We start from the raw sequence: 16665 nt of genomic DNA on the forward strand, positions 1-16665 counted from the left end.
CAAAAAATAACTCGGTAGTCTTACGAAACGGATTAAACTAGTCACTAAATGGATTAAACTAGTCACTGAATGGGTTAAAGAATATCATTACTTAATCGATTAAACTGGTCACGAAATAGATTACAGTGGTCCTTAAATAGATTAAACAAATCACAATATAAAAAAAAATATGGCATGTTCTCTTCTTAATATTAGACTTGGATCGTGCCTGATTTTAAATTAAAAGTAGGTAGTCTCTTACAAAATCAACTGAAAGAATAGAATGAGTATGTGTAATCGCCCGTAATTTTATGAAATTTATAAATATATTTTAGTATTTATGTATCTATATTTAAATATAATTTAGTTGAAATAAATTATTATTTAAAGAAGGTTGACCATTTTGAAAGTCAAAGAAATTATTTTGAGGATTTAAGGAAGTTAAAATATTTTTGTTAAGGCATATTTTGAAAAATATTTGAAATACTAATTGGATTTGGAAAAGAAGTTTAAATGGCCCCCCTTCTTCCTTTGTTCCTTTGATTTGTTGGTTTAATTCTTTTCCTCCTCCTCAAGTTTTGATTAAAGATTATGTTTTTATATTTTGTTTTAGTTCTAATTATGATTAATAACTTTAATTTACTGTTATAATGACGAATCTTGGATTATACAAATTATGTATTGAAAGAATAAAATTTCAGATTTGATTATTATATTTAGATTGAGTTTTTAATTATCAACGCATGAGTTTTTAGGGTGTTAAATTGAAGATTGGGAAATCATAGTAGCATGTTATAAACTATGAAATTGATTTAACTTATGAATTTAAGTATGTTTAAGTATGTTTAAAGAGAGTTTTAATATTTTATGAGCTACTGATATTTTAAGAAGGTTGTTAATAATGGAGTTTTATGGATTTTAATGACTAGTATAATAGAACTATGCTAGGTAAAATAGGTAAATGAAGTTTTATTGGTAAAAACAACTTTTAATTATATATAAAGAGGATTTAAAGTATCACTACTACAAAAAAAGGCCTAGGAAACCGGTTGAAAATGGCCTAGGAAACCGGACTATAACACATCTCCATCTCACAGGTGTCCTAGGTTAAGAGACCGGTTATAATGTCTGGTTTCTTTGTTTATTTAGGAGACCAGTTGACAGGTGAAACCAGTCTCTTAGATAAGTGTATATATGATATGTAAAGAGGTTAAGAGACCATTTAACATTAAAAACCAGTCTCTTTACCTTACCCTTTGAAACCATTTATTGACCACAACCGGTTTCTTAGGTTTAATATACGTTTTTTTTTTAAAGCAAAATATTACAATATACATACATTATCCTGTATTTGCGGCTCCTTGTATATACGTTTTTTTTTAATAAAAAAAATTTATTTTTTAAAATTTTTTGACAGGTTTGTATGACATTTGACAATTTATAAATAGCCACAATAATATTATTAAACATAAATTCTTGCTTTGCTTTATTTCGTCATGCCAAAAAAATATTTGCTACATTTGATCTATATACAAAACCAATTTCATTCAAAGCATCCATTTCTTCTAATATGTCTTAAAATAAAGTTTCTATATCTAATGCTAGCTACTAAAAACTAAAATTCTAAAATAGTCAAATAATATATACAAGACTACAAGAGCAAACTTGACCGTCGTCTTCAACCTCCATCATCTTATGTTTAGTTGTTTAGATAATTCACCCACATATCTCTTAGCTCGTCAATCATCTCTTGGGAGTACATGGTCGAATTCCCTAGAAAGTACTACAAAATAATTTCAGATAATTATAATTAGAATTAATATAAATATGTATTTTATAAGTTTCAAGAGCAAATTCAAATGGTTAAAAGTGAAGCATACAAGTCGACGCTCTTCTGCTTCATGGCATCATCTTTCCTTCTTCGTGCTTCTGCATAACGATGTTGCTTAGCTTGCCCAGCACCATCATCATCATTCTCATCATCTATATCTACATTAACAACATACATAAATCATGGAATTAGCCACTAGCCAGCACAAGAACTACACCAAATCAACCTCACATCCATCTAATGATCAAAACAAACCCAGAAATATTACAACATCAGATTTTAACAATAGCACAATAATACAAGGTTTTATTGTTTTAACATAATAACATAATCAGAACCTGAGGCTCTTCATCAAGTGTTTTAGCAACTCCAAAATCGTCACGACGTTTCCATAAGAACAATGGAACTAGAGAAAACCTAAGTAGCAGCAAAAGTACAACAACCAAAGTATCATACATATTCAAACTCTAATGACTACAAATCCAAAAATATTTGATCAACTAAAATTCAACCTTCGGCTGAAATTTGCAGATTAAAATTATGCTAAACTACATAGTTTAAATCTTAATAACTTGCGATATATAGTAAAATTTTTCCTAAGCAAACCTTATTAGCAACAATGAATTCCTTGTCTAACAATAACATCACTTGTTCAATAACAACAAGAACCTCATCAACACTAGCAGTAGGGATAGGAGATAATGACAGCAGCGACGAAACAACAACGACAGTATCACGAAGTAGAGAGAGACGACGCTGCGTAGTACAACACCAGCGAGGAGAGGCGAGCCTCCGGTGAAAAAAAGAAAACTTCGGTGAGGGAGGCACAACAGGCGAAGGAGAGAGAATTGATGGGGTTTCCACAGTTTGAGTGTCGGTTTTGGGGTTTGTGGGTTTCATGGGGAGAGAGAAAGGTTTAAGGGGGGTTGTTTTTGGTTTATCTTCAACCGCCAAAGGTGGGTTGATTTGGGTTATCCAAATAAGGAAAACTAACTTAAAGAATTAGTTCTCACTTTAGGTAAATTTTGTTAAATTAATTTTTAAAGTAGAACCCAAATATATTTTACAATAAAATCATATTAATAAATAACATGAAAAATGATACATAATACTAGGAGTGGTGGTTTTTTTTATTGTATTTGTTGCTTCAAAAAGGGAAAATAAATTTAAAAGTAAATAGAATTATATATAGAAATATACTACACAGCTACACTAGTATTAGATTGAAATATATTAAAAATTTGAAAAATTAAATATTTTAAGGAAACCGGTTCTAGTTAGAAGTAGTCTCCTATATCACAACAAGAAGAATATATACGTATCATAGTGTAGTACGTTGAGAAAAAATTGAATTAAAAAATTAAAATATGTCAAGGAAACCGGTTTTACTTGGAAGCGGTCTCTTCTTTCACAACAACTTTTTTAATTAGTCAAATAGTTAAACTTAAGAGACTAGTTTTTGATAATCAATGGTTTCCTATATTTAAAAAATGGGTTAGTAACCTCAACCGGTCTCCTATAGGTAGTCTCTTTGGCCATTTTTTGTAGTAGTGTATTTTAAAGTTGCTGGAGTTTATTTGGAGTATTGACTTTGAATTATATTGGTTGTCTTATGCGGAGATTATTGAGTAGGCGGTTTTTTTAAGGTGATCAAAGGTGGCCTACCAATTTTTTTACACAAGGTACGTACATACCTATGTGTTATGTGATGTAGTATCATGATTTTAGGAAGGAAAAGTTGTAGTTATCATGTATAGGAACTTTGTAATTAAGTTCATATGTGATTTCTATTATGATTGGATTTTACATGTTTTATGCCTGTGTGCAAACTTGTTGATTATAAGTGTTATGTAGTGTTCAACTCGTAAATCAATACAACAATCCCCAATAGTAGGTTCTAGACTAGGAGACTTGTGCAACAACACCTGGACTCAAACCCCGAACCTGCGCTCTGCCTTGAGACCTGTAAAAAGGGACCCACCCTGGAGGTTTGGATGGTATTTCACCCTCCGGAGCTTAAGTCAGGTATCAGGGATATGAAGGAACTTTTTAGAGAGAGAAAGTAGAGAGAGAATTTATGGCAGAATAATAGTACTATGCTCTGAAAAACGTACCTTTCCCTTGATTTCAAGGACTACTTATAGTGTCTGAAATGACTGACGTACCTTGATGTCACCCTAATTTGGGAGCATCTGATTGGCTAAGCAATAATGCTGTGACACGTGGAAAGTGGTGATTCGAGAGTACACCTCACCCTTTTACACAGAAATATATTTTACCTTTACTGGGCCTAAGTACAATTTTGGGCCACAAGAAAGGTTTTAGTACACCTTGTTCTCAGAAAAGCCTACTTTAGTCCATACAAGCTTATGACCCATGTACTTTACCAAAATAGGAGAGTGCCACTTGAAGGGTTGTGGTGGAGCCACGTGTCGTATTTATAACCGTTGATTTTTAGGCTACAACATTTGCCCCTTAAAAGAGGATTTTACCATTTAGGCGCCAAGACGGTTGGTTTCCTCTTTTAACCGACGAGAACTGCCCTTCTTTTTTTAGAGGAAAACGGCGTCATTTAGCCGGTCTCATCAGGTTAACCCTCAAGGGTACTTGGCATGCAACGATTACTTTTTACCGGAAGAGGAGGTCACTTTCACCCCTCTATAAATATGTCCCTTTGTCGTTTCTGAAATCACTTTTACATCTTGAAGAGATTTTCTAGAGAGAGAGACTCTGCCCTGTTTTTACTGAGTTTTAGAGAGAGAAAAAGTCTTCGTCCAAGTTGCTGCTAAGTGCTGTCAATTCGTCCAAGGTTTCATCCAGCTCGTCCTTACCGTTCGTCCAAGCACCTTCAACAGGTATCCTTTCCCTCTGTTTAGTTTCCTTGTATTTTCACACATTTTTTAAGAAAAATGGACTCGTCTTCTTCAACGAATATCCCCGGCTGCTCAAGGGTTGGTCTTCACCCTAGAACAGAGAGCCTTTCTTCTTCGGCACATTCTAGAGTTGGACCCATCTCGGCCGGACATGCATTCTTTTATTTTGAACATGGACGACAAAGTCTGACGACCCAGTCTTTACCTGTGCAGGGTAATCTGGCGCGCGTCAAGCAAAAAACTCGCATTAGACGAGGGGTAAACCTCCGGCCTCTAGCTTAGAGATGGAGGCGTCAACCGGACGAATTCCTGCTGAGGGGGAGCGTGAAGTCCAAAGCGCTCGGCTTACAAATCAAAACACTTCTCCTGGAAGCGTCCAGGTGGAAAGCATTCCCAGAGAGTCTCCAGGACCTAGCCCGTCTGGACATGATATGGCCACGGACGAGGCCAACAAGGTGGAGGCCTCCTCTAGTCCGTTTAGTGACTCAAAGGAGTCGTCCACTACTTCTTCTGAAATAAGGCGCCGGCTAGGCCCCTTATCTGACCCTAGATTCATTCTAGCCGACAACAGTTGGCTAGGACGAGTAGGTCCTGACCTCAAACACTTCTCCTCGGCTATGCCAATGCCGGGATACCGTTTTGTTCTTCCTGGCCGAGAAGACACTATACTTAGTGCTCCTTCCGACCACTTTGCTGTCTATCGGCTGGCTTTGGATGTCGGGTTGCGTTTCCCATTGCATCCCTTCATTAGCCGCCTTCTTTAGTATTATAGCATAGGCCATAACCAGCTTGCCCCAAACTCTTGGCAAAACATCCTAACCTTTTTAGCCGTCTGTGAGCTAAAAGGTGTCGACCCCTCACTGGCCGCCTTCTCCCAAATCCACTATGCTTCTAAGGTTCCCAGAATGGTGGACGGAGCCTGGTTCAGCGTGTGCAATCGTCAGGGCTACCTGACGTCCTAGGATAAAACATCCAAAATGCATGCCTGGAAGGATGAATTTCTGTTCGTCCAGGCGCCCAATGAAACCGTGGCAAGACGGTACCACTACTTTAGTCGGGCTACCACCAACACTGGACGAACATCGTCTTACTTAGAGCTTGAGAGCACTTCAACCGAAGAAATGATGGAATACTTCAGAGTATCGGAGTATTCCATCAATGAATCCTCCTTTAAGGGTCCGTCCAATTGGATCGCCTTCAAGGAGATGTTTTACAATGATAATTTCCTGGTCGCCGCCGGCTTGCGGCGGGCCGAGGATAGAGGTATAACTTGCTATTTTTTCTAAGTAATACTTTCGTCCAATGACAACATCACTCTAATCATGCTTTTTCTTCTCATATAGATTCAGCCAGAGCAGTGCTCAAGAAATCTTGGACGGGTGATATAAGCATGTCCAAGTTCACAGACTCCCTCTGGAAGGAGTACGGCAAATCCGGCTCTAAAAGAGGACGGATACCTTGGTAAACACTTAGCTATATATTTTTTTTGTTTTTTTTTTTGTGGACGAACCCTTCTTTAAGGAGCAAATCGTCCTGGGAACTCGGCCAAGACTCTTTAACCTACGAGACTCGTCCAATAGTGAACATGCTGAACTATTGGACGAGTGCTTTTGCCCAGACAGGTCTTTCCCCAAAGGGGAACTCGGCCAAGACTCTGTACCCTTCTAGGAGGGAAGTCGTCCACAACTTATTGACCGGCTTCCTTCCGCAGAGGATATCCTTTCATTCAATTTTTACCCTTTGTTGGACGGGCTCCCTCTTTAACAGAGCTCCGTCTATCTTAAAGTTATACCATCCCTGGCCGGTTACCTTTTTCTTTTTTCGATTGCTGATATTTTTACTTGTTTCTTTTTTTTTCATAAAAATGCCCCAACGTCCAAAGCGTTGGCCGAGAAGGCAGCTTCGAAGAAGAGGCCGGCCATAGCCGGGGATGCACCTCCTCCCAAAAAATCCAAAGGCTTTACCGCCAAGAAGAAAAAACCCTCCCGACCTGTGCCCAAGGTCGTGATTTCAATCCCGACGGAGGATGCGTGGCTAAGGTCGAGTCCTAGTTCTGTTAGGACATCTATGTAGTATTCTAGTTCTGTTAGAAGATTATGTAGTTTAATTGTTTTTAATTACTTTGATTGGAGTGTTTAAGTGATAAAGGAATCCTATTATACTTGGGAGTCTCTAATTCCTTATCATTGAGTCATAGTTATTATCTATATTAGGCGTGTGATATAGTTAGTTGTTAGTTTGTTATTTGTCTTTATCCTTAAGATAAAGATAGATAAGTTTGGTAGTTGTCATCTTTAAGCTTTATTAATTGTTTACTATGCTTAGGAAACTTGTACTATAAATGCAAGATTTCGGCCATTAATAAAAGGAAAAATTGTCAAGACTAAGTCAACCTTTGCGTTGACCGCTTTTGACAAGTCAACCTTCATTTATTCCAGTAGCAAGTAAAGCTTGTACATGAATTAGCTTTTAACGAGTTTTTTTACTTATGACCTGAACAACCCCTACAATTTTGTTCATTTTAAGTTTCTCACGGAACTTTTATAAAATTCAAGCAGTGCAAATATGTTCTAGAGAACAATTTAATGAGTTCTAGAATACACACTTGTTAAAACTGAACAAAATTGTAGGGGTTGTTCAGGTCATAAGTAAAAAAACTTGTTAAAAGCTAATTCATGTACAAGCTTTACTTGCTACTGGAATAAATGAAGGTTGACTTGTTAAAAGCGGTCAACGCAAAGGTTGACTTATTCTTGACAATTTTTCCCAATAATATAGAGAGTTTTTGAGTTTAACCTATTCCTTGTGGAATTAAAGTTTTAGGAGAGAATCCAAGTTTAAGCAGTGAATGCAAACCCCAGTTATTATCAACCCTTGGTTAGGAATTGATAATTTCATATCTTGTTACTAAGTGTCGAAATTTTTAACCATCACACGTGAGTGTATGATCAAAAGAGTTCGAACCTATCTCTTGAATAAACATTCAAGATCCACGTTCTTTATTCAAGAATCCATCAAGAAACAATAAAGATCCATTATTTCATTCAAGAAACCATAAAGAACCTATCGTTAAATCAAGAACTTGAATATAGCCTTCAATTTCACATCAATTGGTGTGGCTGCTGGGATCATAAAGGTGTTTCATTGAAATTGGAAGGTTATATCTCGTGCAAGATGACTGAGAATACACCCAATCTGACATCCCTAGCCAAACAAATTGCGCATCTTATGGAGATGAATGCCATGGTGCACGCAGACATGGCTGATATGAGACGTGACATGGTGAACTTGAGGAGTAATAGAAGGGATGAACTTAAGCTTTCAGATTTGCCTTCTTTTGATGGTGATGAGGATGTCGAGGCTTATTTGGATTGGGTGAGGAGGTTGGACCGTCTCTTCAACCACAAACAACTTGATGAACACTCTTGATTCTCATACGCCACGCTTAAGCTTGCAAGATACGCCTCACTATGGTTTGATTCACTTCAAACTAGGCGTGAATCTAAAGGAAAGGAGCCACTTGATACATGGGCCGAATTGAAGACTAAGATGAAGAAGAGATTTGTTCCACGAAACCACAAATAAGAGTTGTTCTTAAAGTTAAATTCACTCACGCAAGGAACCATAACTGTTGAGAAGTACATCAAAGAATTTGAACGTCTTTACATAGCGTGTGATTGTAGGGACCAAGAAGAACAAAAGATTGCAAAGTTCGTGCTTGGTTTAAGCAGAAACTTACGCAACTATGTGTAGTTGCAACCACTTACTACTTTTGATGAAGTATGTTCCTTGGCGTGTAAGTTGGAGAGGCAACATAAGGGGTCGGTTTTTGGGATGTTCAAGCAGACTAGAGGCGAGGTTGACATGGGTGGTGCAACCAAGGAAGCAGTGAGTGCTAAGATAACTACACAAGAGGTCGTGGAGGCTATGAAGGGAACTCTTCCTCTTGGTGCATCTAAGGAGTCAGGCTTGAAGAAGATGGTGTGTTTTAAGTGTCAAGGGTTGGCACATGTGGCTCGAAACTGCCCTAATCGTACCATGGTGACAAGGGAAGAATACTATAGCTTCTTGGTAAAAAGTAAGCTGGAAGAGAATGAGCCAACACACTATGAAGAAGCACACGGCAGAGGAGATATGACTAGTGAGGAGTTCTGGAACATTCAAGCCAAGTGTAGTCTAGAAGAGGCGCATGAAGTGTTGGTATTAAGGAGATCCTTGTTGGCCGAATTACAAGATGAACAAGAAGATGAGCAAAGGCAAAGTCTTTTTCATTCAACTTGTCTAGTAAAGGATCAAGCTTGTTCCTTTATCATTGATAGTGGATCACGTACCAATGCTTGTTTCCTAACTATGGTGGATAAGCTGAAATTACCTACAAGAAAACACCCTAACTCTTACAAACTCAACTGGTTGAATGATGAAGGTGGCGTGTGGGTAAGAAAGCAAGATTTGGTTAACTTCAATGTGGGTGAATATCATGAGGAGTTATGGTGTGATGCTATACCTATGACAGGATGCTCATTACTACTTGGAAGACCTTGGCAAAGTGATAGGTTTGTGCTTCATAATGGCAAGACTAATGAGTATTCGGTTCTCATGGGTGCTAGGCGTTTACTACTCGAACCTTTGCCTCCAAAAAGACATGCTGCTACGCAAGGTAAGGAGAAAGGGAAGGAAGAAGGAGCTCATGTGTGTGTGAGTTCGTGTCATAGTGAAGTCTTGAAAACCGCAAGCAACAAGAAGGAAGGTAGACAACAAGTACTACAACTACGACAAGGCACTAAGTTGGGCCTAGGAGACAAGGTGTGGTTGTCACTTGCAGCTCAAAGACTCTATGTGAATCACAAGAATGGAGAGCCTATGGATGAAGGACCATTTGACATAGTTGAAAAGATAGGCTATGAAACGTTCAAGGTATTGCTAGGAGATGGCATATGTGCGACATTTCCTTCATGTGACTTAGTCCCATGCTTCGAAGACTAAAACTTGTGGTCAAGTTTTTTTTCTATAGAGGAAGCATGATGCGTGGCTAAGGTCGAGTCCTAGTTCTGTTAGGACATCTATGTAGTATTCTAGTTCTGTTAGAATACTATGTAGTTTAATTGTTTTTAATTACTTTAATTGGAGTGTTTAAGTGATAAAGAAATCCTATTATACTTGGGAGTCTAATTCCTTATCATTGAGTCATAGTTATTATCTATATTAGGCGTGTGATATAGTTAGTTGTTAGTTTGTTATTTGTCTTTATCCTTAAGATAAAGATAGATAAGTTTGGTAGTTGTCATCTTTAAGCATTATTAGTTGTTTACTATGCTTAGGAAACTTGTACTGTAAATGCAAGATTTCGGCCATTAATAAAAATATAGAGAGTTTTTGAGTTTAACCTATTCCTTGTGGAATTAAAGTTTTAGGAGAGAATCCAAGTTAAGCAGTGAATGCAAACCCCAGTTATTATCAACCCTTGGTTAGGAATTGATAATTTCATATCTTGTTACTAAGTGTCAAAATGTTTAACCATCACACGTGAGTGTATGATCAAAGAGTTCGAACCTATCTCTTGAATTAACATACAAGATCCACGTTCTTTATTCAAGAATCCATCGAGAAACAATAAAGATCCATTCTTTCATTCAAGAAACCATAAAGAACCTATCGTTAAATCAAGAACTTGAATATAACCTTCAATTTCACATCAGATCCTCCTACTACTGAGGAGAGGGCCTTGGTTACTTACGCCGGCCCCGTCGATCCTACTCTCCCCCTTAATTCTGAGCAACCGGACGCGGTTGTTCATTTGGACGGGACAGAGAACCAATCTACCCAGCCGGACGCGGCTTTAGACGGGTCGACCTTGTCTGGGTCGGTTGCCAAGCTGGAAGCCCAAATGCCGGAAGCTTATAGGATGGCTTTCCGATCTTCTGGTGAGTCTTATTACTCTAATGTAGTTAGGACTTTGCGGGTTGGCGGCCGCCCGATGAGTCCGTCCAACAAACAGGCCGTTGTTATACCCGTCCCATATATTGACGAGTCTCCTCTTTCAGATAAAGGAAAAGGGGTAGCTGAAGAAGCTCCTGACGGCTCTCCTACCCTCTCGGACGACGAATCCTCGGCCGCCTTTGCGGGGATGAATTCGGCCGATCGTGAGAAGCTCAAGCAGGAGCTTTTCAAATGCTTTCTTGAGCCTTATATCAAGGGCTTGAGAGGAGCCTCATCAGGACATGTAGGCTACATGTCTCAACTTGCTACTGAGGTAGATTTTTTCTTTTGCCGCCTTATTTCCGTACTTGTATATATTTCTTATTTTTGCAACTGTCCTAACATATCTTTGTCCTTCCTTTTTCAGCTCTTTGCTCGCAGCATAATAACTTAAGATTTGGCAAGACTGCTCAGAAAAGAGAACAAACAAATCGTCCGCGATGCTACCAAGGCAGCGGATCAGGACCAATTTTCCTTGGCCGAGCAAGAAGTGCTACATCTCCAGTCCAGAAAGGCTTGGGAAAAACGCTCGACCGAGATGGAGGCCGAAAATAAGAGGTACCTGATCCGGCTGACAGAACTGCTTGACGAGAAGGCGACCTTTGAGCTGGCTCTCAAGGACGAGAGAAATGCAGCCCTCTGGCGGCCGCGAAGCTCCGAAGAGAAAATCGTTATTTTCGTGCTAAAAACCATGAGCTAAAGGAAGAGGCCACTGCAAGTTTTGAGTCGACCAAGGAGGCTCTGAACGAAGTGATTGATACTTCGAAGACCTGGTCCGTGAAGGCCTCCGAAATGCTAGCCGAAGAGGACGACATTCCACGATATGTTCGTCGGCTTGACTTTCAGGATAGCCTTCATAAAGCCAATGTGGTCGGGGAAGAACCTCCAGTGTTTCAAGAATCCTCGGATGATGAGGAAGAAGAAGAGGTTGACCCCGAAGCCCAGACCGACGATACCAATGCTACTCCAGAGGCATAGCTTCTCTTCTAGTTTTCTTTTCTCAATCTTGGCCGCAGGCCCTTTGTACTTTGTAGCTTTTTTACTTTTTTGTATTTTTAGGCTAGGTTGTAATTTCCTTTTTTGATCTTCTATAAAAGAGTTTCTTTTTTCTCACATCTTTGCCTCAGAATTCTATACATATGACGTCTATAATACAATTATTTTGAATAATGATGCTAAGTATAAAAATTGTTTGGCCTTTATGATCAACTTACTTTGGCCGAAGACACCATTAGTTTTAACTTTGTCCATTTATCAATTATGCCAAGTTTAAAAATTGTTCGTCCTGAAACTCGAATATTGTTCGTCAGAACCTATCGTCTGAGCTTATTATACCAAACTTCTTTGTACAAGGACTTTGTTATTTGAAGTAATATATTTAGCCCATATGCCCCCCTTCTTGGACGAAGAGGTTTCAGCAACCTTTCTTTGATCCAAGAAGGAGAATGACCATGATATACTTATGCAAGATAGGACTTAATGCTTTATGAAGGTTGTGGCAATTCGTCCATCCTTGTTAAAATTTGAAATAACTTTTTCCTTTAATAAGGTTGTTATCCCAGTGAATGACCTTTGGACGGAAAGTATGACACTTTTACTAAAGCATCCTAATTCCATCCGCCTTCGTTTAGGAGATGTTAACTCTTTAAGTTAACAGATTGATGGGCTTCGTCATGTGCTATCCTTATAGGATTTTGAAATGTTGGTCGGTCTCCTAATAGAAGATGTTTTTATTTGCCGTTCTGCTTTGAATGTCGGTTGGCCGATGGTATGTACCTTTGAACAAATAAATGAGGCATACATATCAAATAAAGAGACAGTCATAAGAGGGAGGTAGATTTGTATTATATGAATTTTGCTTGGCTGGAGCCAAGATACATGTATACATCTCTACGTTTCATTAATGTGCTTATGGCACTTAAGTTAGCAAAAGATTACACTTCTTCAGCTATATCAAATAAAATATTTCTTCAAACTGTCTGAGTTCCACGTCCTGGGAACAGAATGACCGTGTCCATATGCTCCAGACGAAAGGTGCCACTCCGAACTTCTTGGACTATCTTGTAAGGTCCTTCCCAGTTTGGAGTGAGCTTACCCATTTCTTTGGCCCGGCCGATTGCTTCCATTTTTCTGAGGACGAGATCACCCTCTTTCAGTGGCTGCCTAGCCACTCGTTTGTTAAATTCTCGAGCCATTCTTAATTTATAGAGTTGCATCCTCAACAGAGCATTGCCCCTTACTTCAGGTGCCTGATCCAAGGTCGTCCGAAGAGCAGCCCAATTGGCATCTTCTGAATAAAGCATGACTCGCAGAGTTGGTTCTTTAATTTCAATAGGGAGGACGGCCTCTGAGCCATAGACGAGCATAAATGGAGTTTCCCCAGTTGAGTTCTTGGCTGTTGTTCTGATTGACCAAAGAACCAACTGTAACTCTTCTACCCACAACCCCTTAGCATTGTCTAGCTTCTTTTTTTATTCCAGCTGATAAAATTTTGTTGAAGGCTTCAACTTGCCCATTTGCCTGGGGATGGGCAACAAAAGCAAAGTGGGATTTAATGCCCTGATCGGCTAGCCATTCACGAAGCTTGGATGTTTCAAATTGCGGTCCATTGTCAAAAACAATAGACTGAGGCATCCCAAACCTTGTAATGAGGTTCTTCCAGACAAAACCCTTCACATCATTGGTGGTGATTCCCCTCATCGCTTCAGTTCCACCCATTTTGTGAAGTAATCTACTGCTACTATCACAAATTTTTTCTGGCCGGCTGCTATAAGAGATGGCCCAAGGATATCCATTCCCCATTTGGCGAAAGGAAAGGGGAAAAGAACGGGAGCCAAATAGTTGGACGACTTCTGATATAAGTTGCCATGCCTTTGACAACTATCACATTTCTTTGCATAAAGCAGAGCGTCCTCCTTTAAGGTGGGCCAGTAATACCCTGTCCTTAACGCCTTTTCTCCTAATGCTCTTCCCCCAATGTGAGAAGCACAAGCCCCTTCATGCAGCTCTTTCAAGATATCTAGGCCGTCTTCTCGAGAAATGCATTTGAGGAGTGGCCGGTTAAAGGCCTTTTTGTATAGAGTTCCATCCCAAAGCTCAAACCATTTGTCTCTTGCCTTTACATACTTAGCTTCCAAGGATCAGTGGGCAGGCGTCCTGTTTCCTTGTATTCATGATGGGGCTCATCCAGACGTTTCTCGCTGAGGAATATAACTTCCTTTTGATCAATGCTCTTGGCCGGCTTTACCTCCCAAAACACAGTCCTCGGCACATCCGCTTCAGCCGAACTTGCTAATTTTGAGAGAGCATCGGCTTGATGATTCTCTGACCTTGGAACTTGGTCGACCACAAATCGTTTCAATGTTTTTATTCCTCCTGAATCAGCATCATGTACTTACTCATATATGCCTCCTTGCATTCAAAGTCTCCATTGACTTGACTAACCACCAGCAGAGAGTCCAACTTTGCTTCAATTTCCAGGGCTCTGGCCGCCTTGCACATTTTGATGCCTGCTAAAAGAGCTTCATATTCTGCTTTATTGTTTGAAGCCTGAAATTGAAACCTGATTGCATATTCAAACTTGTCTTCTTCTGATGATTGAAAGATGATCCCAGCTCCACAACCATTGGCAGTGGACGACCCATCCACCATAAGAGTCCAATGCCGCTTTCCTTCTGCTGGGTCCTGGATGAATTCTATTGCAGGCCGAGTAAGCTCTACAATGAAATCCGCTAGGGCTTGCCCCTTAATCGCCTTTCTGGGCTCAAATGCTAAGTCAAACATATTAAGCTCCACAACCCACTTTAACATTCGCCTAGAGGCATCCATCTTATGTAGGACATGCCTCAAAGGTTGGTCAGTATAAACAAGGATACTATGGGCAAGAAAATATGGTCTCAGCTTTCGGTTGGCCATAGCAGTGTCAGGCCGAACTTCTCTACCATTGAATACCTGCCCTCCGCATCTTTTAGCACATGGCTAACAAAGTAGACTGGTATTTGCACTGAATCCCTTTCAGCTAGGAGAACAGCACTAACCGCGCACGGTGATACGGCTAGGTATACATATAGCTTCTCTCCTTTGGCCGGGCTGATTAATCTGGACAATTGTCGAAGGTGCTCTTTTATTACCTGATGAAGAGCCTTCTCTGCCTCTTCCATCCACTCAAATTTCGCATTCTTCTTTATTGTTGCGAAGAAATGATGACACTTATCTCCAGATTTAGAAAGAAAATGTCCAAGGGCAGCCAGACACCTTGTCAAACGTTGGACTTCCTTAATCTTGGACGGAGATGTTGTAACAGCCCGTTTTCCCGAGCTGCTAGGTAAATACACTTAAGATCCACTAATCATAATCAAAGCTTAATAAGCCTCAACTTAAACACTTAACTCGCAGTGGAAATATAACCTAGAAATCGATCCTGGACCTGTGGGTTATGGGCCCACAAAATAAAATCCTTATAATAACACAATTATCTCAACTAGATTCCCAAATATTATACATCGAAAATATCAATAACTATTCTCAAACCAACTATCTAAATTACAAGCTTGTAACTAAGCCACTATGACACCTTGATCTTGCTCCACTTCCAATTCCGAGCCTTTGATACCAAACCTGCATATTCAGGAAAGAAATACAAAACAAACAAAATTCCAAAATGAGTGGAAAACTCGTAACCTTTACTTCAGCCCGTTATAAACGATTTTATTTCTCAAATCATTTTCATTTCGTAATAACGCTGGCATAACTCACTCTCTTAAACAAATCAGTGGCAAGTACAAGCTTTGGACAAAAGGACAAATGACAAATGCTGCCTCTAAGCTGCGCTATGGAGTCCAGCAACACTACCCCCAAAGTTCGCAATGGGGCGTAGCCGACCTGTACCAGGTCAAAAGAGTAACCCTCCTCCACCCATACCTTGCCCACTTACTATTTTCAGTTCATAAACTAAGCCAGCAAAACAGTTTTCGTATTCATACTCATCGAATAACATTTCTAGAATCAAGTCATAACATCACATTCATAACTATGGCCATAGTACGAACTTATTATTGAAAACAGAACACAAATGTTCACACACACACACAAGGGCATGAGTAAATGATTTTACTGAACATAAAAGTTACCTGAATCGCAATCCAAATCCAACAACACCTTCAATAATCTTCATCTCCAAAATCATCCTCCAAGAATCACCTCACCAACAATAGCACTAATTAGCAACTATTCAACAACATCACCTATACAGACCAACTAATGAACTTCCTAAAAGCAACCTATTCATTAGTTTACTAACATTCCCTTAGGAATCAAACATATTAGTTTACTTGCCGATATAAGCCAATAATCCATACCTCATTACAAACTTCTCATAAGATTTCTAATCTCTACAACTTTGACAACCCAGATTCTCATCTATACGATATCAAAACTCACCCTCATATAATTTCCCTTGAACAACCAGTTATACAACATCGATCATAACCACAACAACCCAACAACATCCACCATAATCACCACAACAACTCCACAACTACAACAATAATAACGACAGCACCGCAACAACAATAAAAACAATAACGAACAACAACCGCCCAATAACAACAAGAAACAACAGAGAAACAACAACAATAACAACTTGGGGCTTGCAATTATGAATATAAGGGTCTGAATTAAAAATAAATAAGTTAGATTACCTCTGCTCAACGTGAGCAGCGAAGAACAAAGGAATGAAAGGGGGGGGGGGTTCGAAGCTCCGGTACCCAGCGGTGGAGCACCGACGAACTCCATGCACCAAGCAGCAACAACAAAATCGCCACAACAACGACACCAGCCGCGGTGGTCTCAGGAGAGAGGGAAAAGAGAAGAACAGGGCAACAGCAATCCAGCAGCAAAAATCACCAACAACAACGAGACAACCAAGGAGTCAACCGCGCGAGGAAAGAGAGGAGAAAGCTCCGGCCAGACGGGGTGGCGGCGCGGGCGACGAACATCGGGTGTGCG

The 16665-nt window shown here is 39.6% G+C and overlaps 2 long non-coding RNA genes across 4 annotated transcripts; both read right to left on the reverse strand.

Moving 5' to 3' along the window:
- Positions 1 to 1487: 1487 nt before the first annotated feature.
- Positions 1488 to 2785, reverse strand: LOC104908307 (uncharacterized). 3 transcript variants are annotated; one of them, XR_792161.3, is made up of 3 exons: positions 2480 to 2785; positions 1860 to 2227; positions 1488 to 1762 (listed from the first exon to the last, which is right to left on the reverse strand). It is a non-coding gene; the product is annotated as an uncharacterized LOC104908307 (long non-coding RNA). The 3 variants fall into 3 exon arrangements; XR_007273932.2 differs by having other exon boundaries at positions 1860 to 1968; positions 2417 to 2784; XR_792162.3 differs by having other exon boundaries at positions 1860 to 1968; positions 2480 to 2782.
- A 12345-nt stretch (positions 2786 to 15130) lies between these two features.
- On the reverse strand, positions 15131 to 16252 carry LOC125497300 (uncharacterized). Its single transcript, XR_007273931.2, has 2 exons — positions 15789 to 16252; positions 15131 to 15276 (listed from the first exon to the last, which is right to left on the reverse strand). It is a non-coding gene; the product is annotated as an uncharacterized LOC125497300 (long non-coding RNA).
- Positions 16253 to 16665: the final 413 nt, after the last annotated feature.

Source organism: Beta vulgaris, chromosome 5 (assembly GCF_026745355.1).
Source record: "Beta vulgaris subsp. vulgaris cultivar EL10 chromosome 5, EL10.2, whole genome shotgun sequence".
Lineage (NCBI taxonomy): Eukaryota > Viridiplantae > Streptophyta > Magnoliopsida > Caryophyllales > Amaranthaceae > Beta > Beta vulgaris.